Source organism: Mixophyes fleayi, chromosome 10, assembly GCF_038048845.1.
Source record: "Mixophyes fleayi isolate aMixFle1 chromosome 10, aMixFle1.hap1, whole genome shotgun sequence".
Lineage (NCBI taxonomy): Eukaryota > Metazoa > Chordata > Amphibia > Anura > Limnodynastidae > Mixophyes > Mixophyes fleayi.
The window spans coordinates 52,425,296-52,436,817 of record NC_134411.1 but is presented as its reverse complement, the minus strand read 5'-3'; the positions used below and the strand labels follow the sequence as shown (position 1 = coordinate 52,436,817).

General features: G+C 39.7%; 1 long non-coding RNA gene across 1 annotated transcript; it reads left to right on the top strand.

The window, feature by feature from the left end:
- The first annotated feature begins 4,473 nt into the window (after positions 1 to 4,473).
- On the top strand, positions 4,474 to 11,007 carry LOC142103482 (uncharacterized). Its single transcript, XR_012679368.1, has 3 exons — positions 4,474 to 4,868; positions 6,335 to 6,498; positions 9,561 to 11,007. It is a non-coding gene; the product is annotated as an uncharacterized LOC142103482 (long non-coding RNA).
- The last annotated feature ends 515 nt before the right edge of the window (positions 11,008 to 11,522 follow it).

Genomic DNA, 11,522 nt, shown 5'->3' with positions numbered 1-11,522 from the left:
ATAGGAAGGAAGACAGTGAGAAATGATAAACTCAGTAGTTCCAATGAATTTGTTAACATTTATGCCCCTATTTATTAATATGTGATGATAATACAGATTTTTATCACCACTTAGCGTCGCAATATAAAATCTCTTAGCAAGGTAGGACATATTATCTATGCAACGTGTATAGAAATTATTTTGCAATGTGTTCCAATCTGTGCTCAAAGAAATTTGAGATCACACACCACTGTAGCCAAGGGAAGCCTTCTGGCATTTACTCAATGAGCTTTAGTAGACTGTTGCAATTCACTGAGCTTAGTGTACATACACCTTCTCTTCATAGATCTCTGACTTCTTCACACTCCCTCATGCCCTCTATGATTTACCTCTGACCTACGCCTCTCCTCCTCTCCATTTAACCACCTCTCACTCCCGCCACCTATATTTCTCCCATGCTGCTTTCCATTTATGGAACTCCCTACTCTGCCTGACCACTTGCTCCCAACCTTCAATCTTTCAAGTTCTTTCTCAAAAGTCATCTCTTCACTATAGCCTATCCTACCTCACCTGATATTACCACCCACTGCATGGTTTGCCAGCTGCAGTCCCATGCACTCTCCTGAGCTAGTGCTCCTTGTCAGGTACCGTCCTGCTTCTGCCTCTAGACGGGCGTCTGCTTCCATGCGATGCCTTTGTTACGTTGCATAGCAACGCACATTCTCCATTCTGTTCGCATGCATACGCTGATCTTGGCACTGTCGCATAGCGACCACTCGGCGATTGGTTGCGACCCTCCCGCCGATTGATGCAGCACCAATGAGGGATCTCTGTCCTCAGGGCCGGTGCAAGGTTGCTCGGCGCCCTAGGCAAAGCTTAAGCTTGTCCCCCCCCCCCTCCCCCAAATAAAAATATTTTTTTTTTATGTCACAGCCCCTAACACACTTGAAATTTTTTAAATAAAAATAATAACTCTTACCTCCTCTTAGCTGGCTACAATGCAGTCCAGATGTCTGATGCAGAATGCTGTCCAGGCTTCACTGCTGCCCAGGAGCAAACACAGGATATCTAGAGGGGAGGCTCTAAATGTTAGATTTCAGAACAAAACAAACAAAAAAAAGAAAACTTTACACCACTCACCTGTTACAGACTGACATGTACCCCGCTGCCCACCAACTTCTCTCACACATGCCCATCTGCCCACTAGCTATTCTCACATATGTCACATATGCCCTTGCATCGCTGCAATTTGTCACGGCACTATTTTAGTACATAGACTCCATAGTCTCTAACTTAAGGACATTTATAAGTGTAATCCCCGGTCTCCCCATTTTCTCCAGCCTCCTCCCCAATTTTCTGTAGCATCTATCTCCCCCTACATTTTCTGTAGCATCCATTCTCTCCCCCCACACACATTTTATGTAGTATCCATTCTCCCCCACCACACACATTTTATGTAGCATCCATCTCCCCCCACATTTTCTGTAGCATCCATTCTCCCCCCACACACACATTTTCTGTAGCATCCATTCTCCCCCTACACACACATTTTCTGTAGCATCCATTCTCCCCCCACACACACATTTTCTGTAGCATCCATTATCCCCCCACACACACATTTTCTGTAGCATCCATTCTCCCGCCATTATCTGTAGCATCCATTATTCCCCCCACACACACTTTCTGTAGCATCCATTCTCCCCCACACACATTTTATGTAGTATCCATTCTCCCCCCCACCACACACATTTTATGTAGCATCCATTCTCCCCCCACCACACACATTTTATGTAGCATCCATCTCCCCCCACATTTTCTGTAGCATCCATTCTCCCCCCACACACACATTTTCTGTAGCATCCATTCTCCCGCCATTATCTGTAGCATCCATTCTCCCCCACACACACGCTTTCTGTAGCATCCATTCTTGCCCACACACATTTTATGTAGCATCCATTCTCCACCACACACATTTTATGTAGAATTTATTCTCCCTTTTGCTGTAGCATCCACTGCCCCCCCTCCCCTCGGTTCTCTGCAGCATACTTCTCTCACCCTCCCCTCCGTTTCTCTGCAGCATACTTCTCTCACCCTCCCCTCCGTTTCACTGTCGCATACTTTCACTACCCCTCCCCCTTTTCTGTACTCACCTTCACTTTTCTTCCATTCTCTTCTCTGCCTCTTGTTTCTTGCTTCTTTCCTCTCTCTTTACTTCTGCCGGACTCCTGTCGGCTCTCTACACTGGCAGCGTCATGACGTCACGACGCTGCCAGGCGCCGGGCACATTTGAAAATGCGGTGCTGCTACAGTGCAGCACCGCCTAAGTCTGTAGGACCACTATATTGCGGGCGGACGATCCGCCCTGGGCGATCGCGCCGCCCACTTAAAATTAACTAATGAATAATTGTTTTTTTGTTTTTTTTAATAATCAGTCTCCTCGACCACAGGCGCCCTCCAGAGCCCGGCGCCCTAGGCAACTGCCTAACATTGCCTAATGGGAGCGCCGGGCCTGTCTGTCCTCTATTTAAAGAACACCCTGACACCATTTGCTTGCCAGAGTATTTGGTCTTCAGCCTTGCTCTAGCGTTTGTTCCTGTGCCTATTACTGTTTTAGATTCTGACCCCGGCTTGTTACCAACTTCTCCTTTGGTTCCTGATTTTGGCTTTGAGTGATTCCTGGTTCTGACTCAGCTTCCGGACCATTATCCTGTTCCTGATTTGGCTGTGTTTGTCTCTCTGGATTTGAACCGGCTTGCTGACTATCCTGTGTACCGCTGCATCTGATTTCCTGATGCTCCATCACCGCTGCCTCATTTGATACCTCACCAGCAGACTGATACTGATGGCTGCGACCTGCACGTCCCTTGCAGCTAAGTCCATACCTCCTTGCGGGGGTCCCTGGTAAAAACCAGGTGCGTGCTAGATTCCGTGCCTCAGTACTCAGTAGCGCCAACTTCTGGTAAGTGACACATGCTTCATTTTTGTGATTGTGACACTCCTATTGTCTCAGCATTGCCCTCTCCCTCTTGACTGTAATCTATCTTGAGCAGGGCTCTCGCTACACTTTGTCTCATGTCTACACCTCCTTCAACCTTTTCTTTACTTGTTCTCCATTTATGTGTGATTGTATTTGTGCTGAAGAAAGGCTGTATTTTATACTGTAAGGTCTTCAGTTTTCTCTTGGTGTCCTGGGCTTCCATTGCAATGCATTACATGTCTGTTTTGCTTAGGTAAGTTTCAATTAATTTAAAAAATATAAAAATAACATATATCATTCAATATTGGAACTCTCAGTGATTTAAGTTAGGGCCATCCTATTAGGAAAACACCTTGAAAGTGGTGGGTAGCTTACACGTGTATGCAAATATATGTAAGACTTTTATTATTATTTTAGAGGAAGGTTTTAAATTTAAATTAATTGTTTTATTGCTGGCTGTCTGTGCAGGGATCTTATTTCAATATTGTGTACTGGACATCAATGATGGATATGTATTATATCCAAGATATCAGAGACAGTCTGTATTGAATATTAAACACAAAAGAAGGGTTTTGAATTTTATACTGAACATCAAAAGAATTCTGTATTATGTACTGACCACATTAAGAGGCTCTGTTTTTTATTGTGCACCACAGAGGCGAGCCATTTATTGTATATTAGATATTTGGTGAGATCTGTATTGTATGCTGGTCATCAAAAGGTAGCTCTATAATGCATGGCTGTAACTAGAGCTATGCGCGAGGGGCACTCGCCCCGTGCACAAAACTGGAGGGGTTGCAGGATCATGAATATTTTAGATTGGGTAACACTTCATGGAGGACGCTAACATTTATAGTTTCGGCTCTGCAATAATGTATACTTTTGGTATCTGCGGTACACTGTTGGTCTGAGGAGTTCTATTAAACATAACAGTCATCATTGTATTGGACAGTGGACACCAGATGAGGCTCTGCACTGTATACTGATTCTATATATACACTTATTAAACTGGATATGTACCTCTTGAGAGCAGGGATCTCATTCATATTGCATTATTTTGTTAGTATTTGTGATTCAACTTGACATCCATTGTGTGATGCCATGTAATTAAACTTGCATACATAAATACATTTATACAGTCGCCTTGTACTTCTGTTCTCTTTATAGCAAGTCTGCAGCATTGTGTCACAAAAATCCTTGGTGATTTCCAATATAGTTTATCCCCTTGGTTTGCAAAAGTTGTTTCACTAGTTTATTCCCACTATATCATTTTATACTGCATTTTGAAGAAAAAGGCCATTATTCTAGTAATGCAATATTTCAATTATTTTGTGTAATGTAGTAATACTACACATACTCTCTTTCACAAATCTCTCTATTACCCCACCCTCCTCTGTCTTTTAATCGGATCTTATTAGTGTTAATCCAATAACATATGACATTTGGCACTCATCTTATAATACCCAAGATACCTTCATACTCCTTCGCCGTCATGAGATCATCCTGATGACAGTGGACAGAACTGTATCTTGTTTCCCACTCTCTGTATGTGACTCATTCCTTCATATAACTCTTTCTTGCACAGTCTCTACCTTTGTCCTTCTCTCCTAAACTTTATTTAACTCTCTTCTTTTGATTTTGTTGCATTTTTCCTCATACACTCTCCATCATGTCTTTTCACTACCCACATGTGTCTCTACTCTCCCCCGGGCACATTGCCCAGGTCTGCACCACATTGCATGGTGTTGGAGAGATGGATCATCTAGCTCTCTTCCTCTGGTCGCTCCCACCACATTTATCTGCTGCACACTCTATAAGGGAGACCTTCAAATCCACTGTTCCTCTCATAGATGGTACCACACCTGGGACGGCTGAGGGAGAAGAGAAGAACAAAAAAACAAACTGCTTGAAGGTGCGATTTTAATAAGGATAGATAGAAATAATAGTTTAGTAATAGGGATTTTTTTTGTCTTTTCATTAATATTGCACAGCAAACCAATCTTGCTTCAAATGTTTATATTCTTTTCTATAATATGTATTATCCTCTCCCCTCTTCTTCCATGTCTCATATTTGGAAATGGATGAGAAAATTTAAAATAATGCATAAGAGAATTGCAAGAAGAGTGAAAGGAACAGTGTGTTTGGTATTATAGACATAAACGTGTGGCAGCTATGCAGCAGGATGTATGGTGTGTGACTTTTGAAGGAAGAACATTTCAATTCAGTCGGTTGTGTGTGATGGTGGATACCAGGTATCTGGAATTCAACTCTAGACACTTTTTTCTTGAAATAAAATCACAATTTTATTAACAGACACTTGAATATATAGAGGTAAAGACATGTTGTTGAACCATTTCTGCACCTGTGCAAGACCTTGCATTAGCTCTTCTTTATCAGAATGGTTTGTATAACTTCCTGTGCTCTGTATTTGTGACCTATTTATATACATAGAATATAAACATTTTCATGAAAGGCAAGGGAAGAAACTGCTTTATGCTTTTCCCTATATTTTAAAGTAAACTACAGCAGAGCAGTGATGAAGGAAGTGTGAGAAGGGAAAAGAGAGAGATAGCGAGGAAACGGAGAGATAGAGAAGGATAGAGAGAGGAGAGGGAGAGAGATATGGAGGAGGAAAGAGAGAGGAGCGGGAGGGAAAGAGAGAGGAGAGGGAGGGAAAGAGAGAGGAGAGGGAGGGAAAGGGAGAGGGAGAGATTGTGAGCAGGTCAATGGGAAGATTCAGAAAGTGGTTTGCTTGGAGGAATGTAGTAGTAACTTTGGGGAAAAGGTGCCATAGAGATGATCTAATTAATATTTACAAATATAGTCAAGGTCAAAACATAGATTTACCTACTGAATGATTCAAACAAAAGACTGTGCAAGGGACAAAGGGATATTCATTATGTCTAGATGTGTTTTCCTGACTTACATGAAAAGGGATTTTTCACTGTAATGTCAGTCAGGTTGGCATTCTATAGCAAGGGAACTGGAGATGGCAGATTCACTAAATGGATTGGGTGTCTCTTAGAAGGAATGATATTTGGAAAGTTACAGTGTGTAAGTTATACAGTATAGTTGATTAATCAAGGGGATTGATCTTGTGGTCGGTATTTGGTTAAGAAAAACTTTCCTCTCTTTTTTTGTTTCTCGGGATCAACCTAGCTATAAAAATAGTTGCACTTAATGAACACATCATCTTCACCATCTTAGCTTATTTATCAGGCACTACAGAATCCGTAGCATCACACTATTAACAAAAACTAAACAAATAAATAAAACTAAATGTATGCATTTTAACCTTATTATGAGACTATATAAATGACAATACATATTTGTTATAATGAAAAAGGAGAGTGTATTATGTGTAATTGTCTCTTCTAGGAGAGAACTCGGAAGCTGCTGAGAGAGTGTTACCTTCGAGACCCATATCCAAGCCCTGCACAAAAGAGGCACCTCTCTTATATGACAGGGTTGCGTCCTACACAGGTTACCAACTGGTACAAGAACAGAAGACAGAGGGACAGGGCAGTTACCTCAAGGACTAAGTAAGATAAATCTTTCCTGCCATGAGTTCCTGGAGAAATGGTTCTTTAGTGCGACACTGGTTGAAAAAGAATAAGCATATATCAATATGCTAGCCTATAAAGAGAAAAGCAAACCAGTAGGCATTTGTAGATATGAACTACAAACCTGTTCTTTGATATTTAAAAACAAAATAGGAATAATGCCTAAGGGAGCTGTGAGTATGTCTTTAACTTCTCAGATGGACACACTATAAAAGGCATATGGTGACAGACTGGCAGTAACAGAGACAGAAGGAAGTTATATTTATCATTCCACACAAAAGATGGTACATTGAAAGTACAGACTGACAGTTGATAAAATGTATGTCCTTTTCTCAGATTTTCTCCCCCATTAATATATTCCAAAGTAATTTCAATTCCCTTCCTTTCACTATTACTTGTTTTTATGTTTCCACCCATAACTACATTTTCATAAGGAAAACCTGATCCCAATAGGTTACTTACCTCAGGTTGGGAGTTTGTAGGTTACTTTACATGTGGCGAGTTCCCCAACATCTTCAGTGCTCCTGATGTTGCTCAGTTCGCTCCTGTTATTCTGTGGACATCACACTGGGGTGATTTGCAAAGTGCAGCCAAAGTCACCTTGGTTTTGATGGCTGTGGCTGGATGATTTGCACAGCACACATGAAGGTGCACACTTATCCTTGATGCTTAGGAAACTACTAATGCATTCTAGGGATGCGTCAAGATGTACAGAGCAGTTGAATAATTGGTTCACTTTTCAAATTTTTAAATTGTCATATTAAACTCCAACCTTCTACCACTAGTACAACTCTTTATTAAAAAATTTTTGGGGGTTTTTGACCTACAATACTTCCGAGATTAGCCTACTTTACAGCTTAAATTAATTTTGAGAGTAAGAGGACATCAGGACTGCCTGCATTTGTGTGTGAAACATTTAATTACATTGCTTGGCGTGTGCTTGGAAATTTGCTTCTTCACTGAAGTGCAACATAATGGTACAAAACAGATCCCATTAAAAGTATATGACAACACCAGAAGATCACCAGCTATGAGTTTATACCGAGTGCAAATGGCCCCTAAAAATGCATTGTCACTACTCCACCACCTAAACTCTGGTGCTGCACAGTGGCCTAGTGGTTAGCACGTCTGCCTCACAGCACTGGGGTCATGAGTTCGATTCCCAACCATGGCCTTATCTGTGTGGAGTTTGTATGTTCTCCCTGTGTTTGCGTGGGTTTCCTCCGGGTGCTCCGGTTTCCTCCCACACTCCAAAAACATACTGGTAGGTTAATTGGCTGCAATCAAAAATTGACCCTAGTCTCTCCCTCTCTGTCTGTCTGTCTGTGTGTGAGTGTGTGTCTATAGTAGGGAATTTAGACTGTAAGCTCCAATGGGGCAGGGACTGATGTGAATGAGTTCTCTGTACAGCGCTGCGGAATTAGTGGCGCTATATAAATAAATGATGATGATGATGATGATAGACGACCATCTTGGTTTGCCTAGTGGTAGCACCGGCACTGTATCTTGACCAATGACAACACACTGGGCATCATTTATTAAGGTATTATTTGGTGGTGGACAGTATCTCAATTTGCGCAAGTGCGCTTTGGTTTTCACCAAATGGCATTAGTTTGCTTAGAAAGACAACATCATTTTTAATAAGGACCAAAAGTTTGCACCAACCAATGGAAACGTTGGGGGGAATGAGCGTTCTCCTCGCAAAGTACAGAGTAGGCCCATCCAGCATCAGTTGTGCTTTTCCAGGCCAATGAAAGCCAAAACTTAAAACACAGTGTCACATGAGGCAGTGTTATTACTCTCATAATTAATTTAAGACATGAATGAGTCTACACAAACAGTATTGGAGGATAAACTGAAATGTTCCCCATATAAGATGTATGAAATATTAATATTTGTTTAATTATGCAGCCATAAAAAAGTTCTCTTTGTAAAGAAAACATTTTATAAAATTCACTTGTCGAACTAAGAAAAATAAAGTTATTTCCTCTGAAAGTTGTGCATGTGAAAAATGATCTGGTCATGAAAAAAGATGAGTATCCAGGCATGAAATTATTGAAAATAAATAAAACATTACATCCCTTAGTACTTACTGAATCTCATTATATGCGTAACCAATCAAAGTAATTTCCCTCAGCCTTTATCAGATAAAATCTACAAATTATCTTGATCGAAGCCCCTGGTCCTCTCTTGATCTGACATGCCCCAATATAAAGAAAATCCAAAATAAAAACCTGCATTCTTGAGTACTGCAACTGTATGTACTGGTAGATTCTTATAGGAGAGTCTTTTAAAGGTTTCCTCTGAGCTCTTTTAGGTCCACGGCTACACCTATTTAGAGAGTGGTGAGACAAATCATTCAAAATCCTTAAGCTTCTGACTGATATGAATTGCCAACCTATTAGATGCATGAGAAGTAGTGAGACAATATTTCAACCAATCAGAGAACATAGAAGAGACTATACAAAGAAGTCAGTTTCTCATTGAGCACTGTCCCAGTGAACCAGATAGTACTTTTTGTTCCTCCTTTGACCTTTTTTTTTTAATTCTCATTGGATTATGCCTTGACAAGCAAAGGGCAGTTTTTGCATGGACTTCCTTGGAACAGATGGACTAATAATTGGCTCAGTTACTTTAGATAATTCATTGACATTAATTAGATGTTACTTCAACCTATAACTGCTGTAGAAGACTGGTAGTGGAAGGCTTTGCTAACAAGATAATTATAGTTAATAAACAAATTGAGACACTATCTAGCTACTCCACTTTTTCAGGATGAGATAAAAAAACATAATACATAATTGCTAATAATTTCTGCACAATAGTTACCATGATTTATCATGTCCTGTATACATATTAACATATATTAAAATGATGAAGAAAGGCATATTAAAATAGTTTGGCTAAAATGCATAAAGCACACCCATTATGTGTTTATTACATTGGTCTTAATATTAATGTACAATGGAATTTTGTGAACAAGCTATTGCTGTTTATTTAGCAAAACTGAATAAGAAAGTGACATTTGTTTCTGATTCCAGGTCCCAGTAAAGTTTTGATTCAGGAACGTGGCTATGAATCGATGATATCTCATTAGGATCAGAATACCTAATTCATTCTATCAATACTGTTATTATTGTTTTATTATGTTATGTTATTATGTTTTGCTTTTTTATTGTAGTTTAGCTAATCTTTATTGTATATAGTTTTTGTTAACAGGTTAACAGCTGTTTTCACAATTTCTAGTGTATTAATTCATAAATAATTGTTTAATGTTTAAATAATGTCATTAGAGCTGGCACTTGATTTCAACTTGAATGCATGTAAATAACATCGGGGACTGTTCAGCAAATCACTGACCTTTTTCTGGCCACAGGTAAAATGTATAGCCCCAAATTGTCTTTAGAGTCTCATGTGTAAAGGTGGGTAGAAAACCTTGTATTTTGGCCCTAAAAGGTGCCTGTATCTAAATTCTATTTAAATAGCATCCAGCATTTATACTATGTATTTCCTTACTTTGGGGTATTTGTTACTGTGTACAGTAAGCAGATTTTTATGTTTGAGGCTCTCCTAGACAAGCCAAGGTATCCATGATTTTAAGTAGCGCCTGATGCAGTTGGCCATACAGCTGGAATCTTGTTGGTCTTGGGATAGAGATAACTCTTTAAGCATACTTAGCTATTTTATAGTACAGCAAATAAAGTCCATGAAGCATGAACGTGAATTGGAGCGGACAAGTGCTTCCAGGTTTTCTACAGCAACACTGTCAATGGTAGTGATGCCACTCAGAATAGAGGGTTTAGGGGTGATACTTATTTATCATGGAGTCCCAGCTAAATTAATTTTCATTCTGCAAGAGATTGCTACCCTGCATGCTGGCTACTGGCAGGATAGTTACAGAACAGAACACCTTTTGTGTTTTTAGAAAATCCAATTCATGTCAGGGACGGGCCTGCTAGGAATCCTTTCATGCCCATTTATTACCTACAAACCAGTAAAAGTAGTGGTATGGAAATGTAGAGGTGGCGGTAGGAAAAATATAAAAGTGGATGGAATTTGATTGTTTTACAATCAAAGCAGTAGGAGAAGTGGCGTTATGTCATACCACCATATACAATCCTGCTTTGATCACTACTACAAACACTAAAGAAGAGCTAGCATATTGTGTCCAGTCACCCAGCCTACAATCAATGTCAGCCTGGAAAAATTACATTCAGGGAGATATTGGTACTATGTTAGAGGGACTGTGGGAAAGAATAGGCTTTGTCAAAACATTTGGGTGTGGTTTGTCTAATGTGCACATTGTTTTATAAAGCAAATTAAATAAATTATAAATATGATATTTCAAGGATATATAATGAAATACAATGCTGCCCTATCTGACCAGTATTCAATGGTCAGCCTACTCTAGTGACTATATACAATACAAAGATAATTCTAATGAGTTATAAAAAAATACATAGTTCATTCTAGTGACCCATATATGATACAGAACACATTCTAATAATTATATATAGAATTTCTTGTGAACTATAGGCAATTCAAATATCATTCTAATGACCAGTGTGCAATAAATTGAGCATCAGAGTGAACAATATACAATACGGAGAACATTATAGTAACCACTATACAGAACAGAGAGCTTCTTGGTGACCGCTATAAAATACAGAGGGCCATCTAAGTGACCACTTTACCACAATACAATTCAGGCAAAAATCTCTGGTAGCTATAGAATAGAGAACCCCAAACCTCTGGTTGCATTACAATGCAAACTTCCACATCTGTGATGAATATACAACATAGATCCCAAATGTTGGTTATATCATGCAGACCACTAAGTGTGTGGTGGTGATACAATGCAGATCTATAGCTCCCTCTGTGAGCTTTTCTCTATGGTGGCACCAGAAAGCACAAATATTTAATATGTACACAATTTTCTGTTTTCTCTCCATAGAGCGCTCCCAAACAACGCGGCTTCCTCTTGTTCTTTTATTTAAAGTCCC